The 7667-nt window shown below is 37.1% G+C and overlaps 1 long non-coding RNA gene across 1 annotated transcript; it reads right to left on the minus strand.

The window, feature by feature from the left end:
- Positions 1-299: 299 nt before the first annotated feature.
- Positions 300-5937, minus strand: LOC125243911. The gene is made up of 2 exons (XR_007179178.1): positions 5779-5937; positions 300-1259 (listed from the first exon to the last, which is right to left on the minus strand). It is a non-coding gene; the product is annotated as an uncharacterized LOC125243911 (long non-coding RNA).
- Between the last annotated feature and the right edge of the window lie 1730 nt (positions 5938-7667).

The following is a 7667-nucleotide window of genomic DNA, read 5'->3' on the forward strand; positions in this document are numbered from 1 at the left end:
AAATTCTGTAAATGTAATTTTATCAATTGTAGCAATAGTCTGTTAACATTGGCTCAATGAGAAATAATTCGTTAAAACAATTGAAAAGAAATTAGTTTACCAACCCATGTTATTGGCCCAATTATACATTTTAAATTGTAGTAGCATTCCTTTTTAGTTTTACCTAAACTAAAAATGTATTTTGGTAAATTTATATTAGTAAAGCAACTTCACTGTATTGTTTATTCCCCGTTGCCCCAAAAGAAAAAAAAAAAAAATATATATATATATATATTAAACACTCAAGCCATACTGCCACATTTTATTTAATACATTTTATTAAATCTACAACAGTATTGTGAAAATACCTTAAATGGTAAATACATTGAACATTTCTGCACAGTAGACCTTAGTAGATAAAAATCATGCATTTCAATTCAGGATTCCAAGATACACAAAACTCATTAGACCTTAGATCTTACATTAACAAAACAATTATTTAAAAAACATGTATTATCAGTGTTTAGAGAAATTTCACTGACATTTTGGTATTTAGGTACTACATTTATGAAACTGCACTAACAATATTAAACATTTAAATAATTTAAAATATTATGTTAATATTTGCTAAAGTGCAAAAACGTCAACACAACATAAAATGCAAGTAACAGGAGAGGGTTACTTTAAATATTCAGTGTAAATTTACTTGAATTTTTGTAAAACATTTACAAATATTTGAAACGCTGCAAAAGTCTGAAGTAAAAAATTACTTCAGGGTTGTGTTTAGTTTATTATAGTTAATTTCATCTTAATATGAGCTCATGAAACTGCATCTTACTCATCAAATATTAAGCATGTAAACACATTTACAGATATATAGAAAGCAGCAAAAAACATTCTCACAAAAGGTACTTTGAGCTTAAGGGTACTTCTCCCGTGAGGGTTAAGTGAAATTTCACTTAGTTTTCCAATAATTTGCTCATCAGAGTTTGCACTTTTTTGCTGCACTCAGTTCCCATGTTCAAAAAGACCTTCTGAATGAATTCAAAAGTATATCTTAAGTCCTTGTTGTACTCCATGTTAAGTGCGTAGAGCATGCCAAAGAGGACAATGAACGCACTCACAAAGTCTCCCATGTTTTCCAGGACAACTTCCTCTTCAAGGACAATTGCAACATTTACCACATCGGAGAGGGATCTTGAAGTGGAACTGTTGCTGCTCACCACTTCAAGAATTCCCATTTTCATTCCAACTTTGTGATGCTCCAATGCCTCTGAACTCTGTAAAAAGTATAAAATAGCAATATTAATACTGATAGTGAATAAATCCAGAACAATACAAAACATCTTCATTCCCCATATTCTCGCTATTTAATAAAATATTAAAAAGTTCCCACTTTAAAATATATAGTGTGACCGGCTGATACAGACTTCTAAGAAATATAATTGACAGAATGTACAAAAAAAAATTGCAAAATTTCATTTTCATAAAAAAAGTCAATAATAAGATGAGAACTAAGAAATACTACATAAATCAAAGTAATCAGATGTAAAATAACCCTGGTTAGTCTTCATTGTAAAAATTAAATACAGATGAATGCTTACACTTACAAAATTTATTCAGTCAAGAGTAGAGTGATTTGATTTGTCTTTTTCTCTTTGATTAACATGACAGACAGCAGCAGGCTTATTAGACTGCTGTCTCTTTAAGAGCTTATGCACGGATCCAATATACAGTTACACAACATGCATTATCTTTCACAACCATTTACATTCCAAAACTGATGGCTTAACTGACCACTCACCAATACAGGCGTTTACAATTTTGTGTGTATTTGACTGTTTAAGCGGAGCAAACCACTCATTTTGGTACTTGCAACTCAAAAGCTACCTGACAGAAGGCTTTGTGCATGCCACTTATATAGATCAGTGGTGCACATGCTTTTGGTGTGAGCATGAAACTTGTAGGAATGACTAAAAGGATTCACAATACAAGCACTATTTCAACTATTCAGAGCAAATGAGAAGAGTGAATGTCACTTCACCATCGGAGAGAAGAAAGAGTGAGAACGTGCAGCTGAAACAGGTGTATCAATACTGCAGAGAAAGTGTATTGGAACCATTTCAGATATTTTTAGTATCAATATGTATCGAAGTAATATTTTTTTTGACAACACTAGTGTCTAATTAGGATTGTTGTTCTGAAAGATTTCATGGTGGTTCCCCCTGGTTTAATTTGGCCATGCATGTATTACAAATTTTAACAAAGAATTACAAAGTTTATATCTGATAGGTTCATAAAATAATAACTAGCAGATATATTATTCAGACCGTTTTTGTGTAGAATTAGGTGCCATAAGCAGTAAATGACAAAACCTGATTGATACATGGGACTGCGCTTTATGTTGTTTTATAGTCAACCATAAGGGTTGGATAATGGCTGAGGTGAAAGTGTGTGCAAGCACTGATGTTATACAACTATTATTATTTAACCGCTTGTCATTTTCTGTCTGCTTCTTTTGAGCTTTTCTTATTATATTTATTGGTTTATTCGTTGTTATGATGGGCTGATACAATTGTCCTTTGATAACAGTTACAGTGAAACTGTGCAAGCACTGATGGAAGGGGGGCTTAAGATATTTTGTGCATTTATTTTTCTGCCACTAAAATTTTCCATTTTTCTTTCGACTAAAAACCATCAATCCCTAGTTATAGCGTAGCTCAGTAATTTAGCATTTTAAAATCTTGCTGTAGAAATCTACTGTCCACTGGATGTCTGGAAGCAAGTGACGTAGGAGGCAAATTTGCCAATAATTCTACACAAAAACGGTCTGATTAGTATATCTGATGTACAGTACTGTGCAAAAGTCTTAGACACATTGATATTTTCACACGGAAAATGTTTTTAAGCCAGTTATTTATATCTTTTACTGTAGTGTGTCAGTAGGAAATATCAGTTTACATTTCCAAACATTCATTTTTCAATTAATTGTGTATTTTTTTATGCACAAGAAGTCTGATAGCAGCCGGTATGATCTGATCTCACCATCATCGAGTCTGTCTGTGATTACATGAAGAAACAGAAAAAAACTGAGACAGATTAAATCCAGAAAAACTAAGGCAGCGTCTCCCAGACACTTGAGGAAACCTACCTGCAAAACTATAGTACTGTGAAGTTTGGGCACTTATCAGAATGCTTTAAAGTGAGAATGCTGTCAAAAATAATAACATAAATAGCTTTTATTTATGAATTAACTTTTATTAACTAAATCAAAACGATATTTGTAGTGAGCACCCTTTGCGTTTGAAATGGCTTTTGCAGTGTTTCCGATACATTGACTAGACTGTGGCGGCCCGCCACATTCTAATTTGTCCCGCCACAGTCTCAAAGTACGCCTGTCGCGATATTTAAATAATCGACTGATAATTGAGTCATAGGGCAACAGAAATAGACTTGCACCAATTAAGTTTTTGTGCACTATATTCAAACTCATCTGAAGCCATTCCATAGCTTCATGTGAGGACGGAAGAATATGTACATTGTTAAATTTAAGTTCAAAGAAACTCGTCTTCTCTCCGCTGCAGCTGTCAATCATTCTCTGTTCAGCACTCAAACAGCGCATCGCGTTCGGTAACGACAGTCTGCACGGTAAAACTCTCCAATATGATATATTCCCATTATAATACTTGATATGTAGATAAAGGGCTGTGGATTTGCATAAAATGACAATCTTGCTGGAGTTTATTGCTGTTTCTGAACGATGTCATACTGGCTACAGTTAGATCGCACAACACAAGGACTATGAATTGGTGTCACAAGCACAATAACTGGTATTTAAAACTGAAAAGAAACATACGATCAATAAAGTCTTAGTTGCAGATATACACAGGGGTTATCTTTGTGCCGTGAACTTTTCAATGCGCTGCGCAACTGCGTGCTCTGACTCGATATTGCTTCAAGCACATCATTATGCACCCGGGATGTGCATTAGCGTTTTTTTTTGCTGCTGTTTTGAAGCGTTTCATATTATCATGGTTTTGCACACTGAAAGATTATTAATAGCCTATTTTGTTCTTTCGTTCTTATCAATAGCCTATTTTGTTCTCATTAAACAGCTGCTCAATACATTTAAAATAAATTTTTAAATGTATTTTAATCTTAGATTATTATAAATACATATGTCTTTACATTAATATATAAATCAAATGTAAATGTTTTTTTTTTTTCCTTTCATAAGAATGCATATAGTAATTTTAAACTTTATTAACATTCAGATTTTATAAAATTACTGTGCAAAGTTTTTTTTCAAGAATTAGGCTAGCATACTTTTTGCTGCTGAATTATATAGTCACCTAGATTATTTATTTATTTATTGGTCAGCTTATGATTATATATTTTTATTCATTTGTTATTTTTTTCTATAATGAAGTAGTGTGTTTAGTGCATTCTGGATTGTGTTTAACAAATCAAAGAGTGGCCATTAGTTTTACAAATACAGATCTGTAGATACATCCCTCCACTAATTATTCTATAAATAAATTAATTCAACAAAGGTAACCTCTTTTGCTACATATTTTTTAATGGATTAAATGTATACTCTACATGTTTGACCACATATTACCTATCATTTAGCCTACTATATGTTGTGTACGTGACTAATGTGCCCTGCCATCACCAATAAATAAATTACTATTAGAGCACAAAATTGTTTACAAGATAACAAATTTCTTCATTGATCTAATCACTTAAATTTTGGTCTCAGAATGCACCAGATTTATGCATTTAAATTTAAAATGTACAAAATTTTCCTCCAGGGGGGGCATGCCCCCAGACCCCCATAGAGGGACTGGTGTCCACCCACCACAGTCTCACAAAATCCTGTGGGAAACACTGCTTTTGTCACCTGCAACTATTCTTACACCTATTCATGTAGTTTTGCAGGAAGGTTTCCTCAAGTGTCACAGTTCTTCTGGATTTAGTCCATCTCAGTTTTGTATGTAATCACAGACAGACTCAATGAAGATGAGATCAGATCTCCATGTGGAGCATAGAGACTATTGTCAGACTCTTTATGCATACAAAAATCTCACTGGATTATTACAATTAATTGCAAAATGAATGTTTGGAAATGACACACTACAGTAAAAGATATAAATAACTGGCTTAAAAACTTTTTGTATGAAAATACCAACATGCCTAAGACTTTTGCACAGTACTGTATATCAGCTATTCATTTAGCTACTTATTATTTTACCAACCTATCAGATATAAACTGGAGAAACATACTGTTTTCAAGCTGGTCAGCTACATCCAGCAACAGCTGAGCCAGTGGTCCTAACAGAAACGGTTGTTCTGACTGGTAAAATAAATAAATGTAGAAATACATAAATGTAGTATAACACAAATGGTACAAACATAGCGCAATTTAAAAAAATATTCTTTGGACAAAATTATTCATGTATTCATTCATTTATGCATAGCTGCATTTATCTATTTTAGAATTTTATTATTTAATTATTCATTTATTTATGCATTTCTACATTTATTTATTTATTAAATTATGCATTTATGTATTTATTAATTTATTTATACTTAAGTCATAAGCACCTGATTTAATGGAGGAGATTTGCTAGGGTGACTAGATAGGTGACTAGAGGGTACAAGATTTATGGGTGACTAGGTGGAGAAAATGCCTTTTGAGGGAGGTTAGTCCCATTCACACTGCCAGCGACACGCAGTGACAAAACAACATGATCCCATTAATTTTCAAAGAACAGTAGAGAATATAAAAAAAATTACCAGAATAGTCTTGCATATGGTTCCATGTTCCTTGAAATAAAAAGGAAGACCCCGAAGAGCAGTAGCCCTTCTCTGCACAGTTAAGTCTGCCATCTGTACAAGGAAATGAAAATAATAACATCTGATTAATAACATTTGTAAATGTATAAACAAACAGACATTCTCTCAGATTTCATTTAATTTGTGTTCTGAAGACAAATGAAAATCTAACAAGTCTGGAATGGCATGAGGGTGTGTAATTAATGACATAATTTTCATTTTGGGGTGAACTAACCCTGTATTGTCACACCCCTACTGGTCAGCTAACAAGGTGTTATGATACAGAGGGGTCGGACACAGATGTACAAAAGGTAAGTAGTCTTTATTGATAACCAGTGAGCAGATATGGAAAGCAGAGTGAAGCAGGTGAGCAATGGTAAAGTCTGGTGATAGTTACTGTCCTTTTGTGATTGCAGATGGTGGAGACTCGGAACTGGATAGAGCAGGAGAACACAGGAGACGGAGGAGCACTCACACGCAGACGAGGAACACACTAGGAGATCAGGTAGCACAGGAGACAGGTAAGTAGCGATCGTGGGAGTCCTTGAGGTAAGCATACAGGTAAGTATAGCTCAACGAGACCAGACAGTGAGTGCAGGGTGTGAGTGCTCTTAAATACTGATGGTGATGAAGGTGATAATGATGTGCAGGTGACGGTGATTAATATTCCGGTGATTGGGAGCGTTGTGGTTGGTGCACGGTGGAGCCTGACGTGTCTGTGACAGTACCCCCCCCTCCACGGCCCGCTCCTGAGGCCCCGACGTCGTGGTGGCCGTCCTCTTCCACGCGGGGCAGGTCTGTCAGGGTGGTTACTGTGGAAGTCTTGGAGTAGGTTGGGATCGAGGATGTCATTTCTTAGAACCCAGGAGCGTTCCTCAGGGCCATAACCTTCCCAGTCTACGAGGTATTGGAAGTGGTGGTATTGGACCACCACGGCGTTGGAAGTCCAAGATCTCGTGTACTTCGTAGGCTGTTCCGTCCTCTAGGATGAGTGGAGGGGGAGGCTCGGCGGCTGCCACGTCAGGCCCTGTGGAGGAGGAAACAGAAGGATGGTGAGGTTTGAATAAGGACACGTGGAATGTGGGGTGAATGCGGTAACCTGGTGGGAGCTGGAGCTGGTAAGTGACTGGATTGATCTGCTTGATGATCTTGAAGGGGCCAATGAATCTGGGACTCAGCTTTCTGCAGGGCAGACGCAGCCTGATGTCCCTTGTAGACAGCCAGACCTTCTGTCCGGCTGGTAGACTGGAGTGTCGGAACGGCGAAGGTCGGCTGTCATTCTGCGTCTGCGCAGGGCTCTTTGCAGTTGATGGTGTGCTGAATCCCATACCCTCTCGCTCTCCCGGAACCAGTAATCCACTGCTAGCACGTTGGAGGGTTCCCCATCCCAGGGGAACAGTGGGGGTTGGTACCCGAGTACGCATTGGAATGGTGTAAGTCCTGTAGTGGGTTGACGTAGGGAGTTCTGCGCGTACTCGGCCCAACCCAAGTACTGGTTCCAGGAGTTCTGGTGGTCTTGACAGAAGGTACGGAGGAAGCGGCCGATCTCCTGGATTTTCCTTTCTGTCTGCCCGTTCGACTGTGGGTGGTATCCAGATGTTAAGCTGACGGCCACACCTAGGAGTGAGTGGAAGGCCTTCCAGACACGGTAAATAAACTGTGGTCCTCTATCGGACACAATGTCTTCTGGAATTCCGAAGTACCGGAACACATGGTTGAATAACAGTTCAGCTGTTTCCATAGCAGTAGTTAGTCCTTTCAGAGGGATAAGACGACATAACTTGGAGAAGCAGTCGATGATAACCAGAATGCAGGTGAATCCATCGGAGGCTGGAAGGTCGGTGATGAAG

The sequence above is a fragment of the Megalobrama amblycephala genome, linkage group LG13, assembly GCF_018812025.1.
Source record: "Megalobrama amblycephala isolate DHTTF-2021 linkage group LG13, ASM1881202v1, whole genome shotgun sequence".
Classification (NCBI taxonomy): Eukaryota; Metazoa; Chordata; class Actinopteri; order Cypriniformes; family Xenocyprididae; genus Megalobrama; species Megalobrama amblycephala.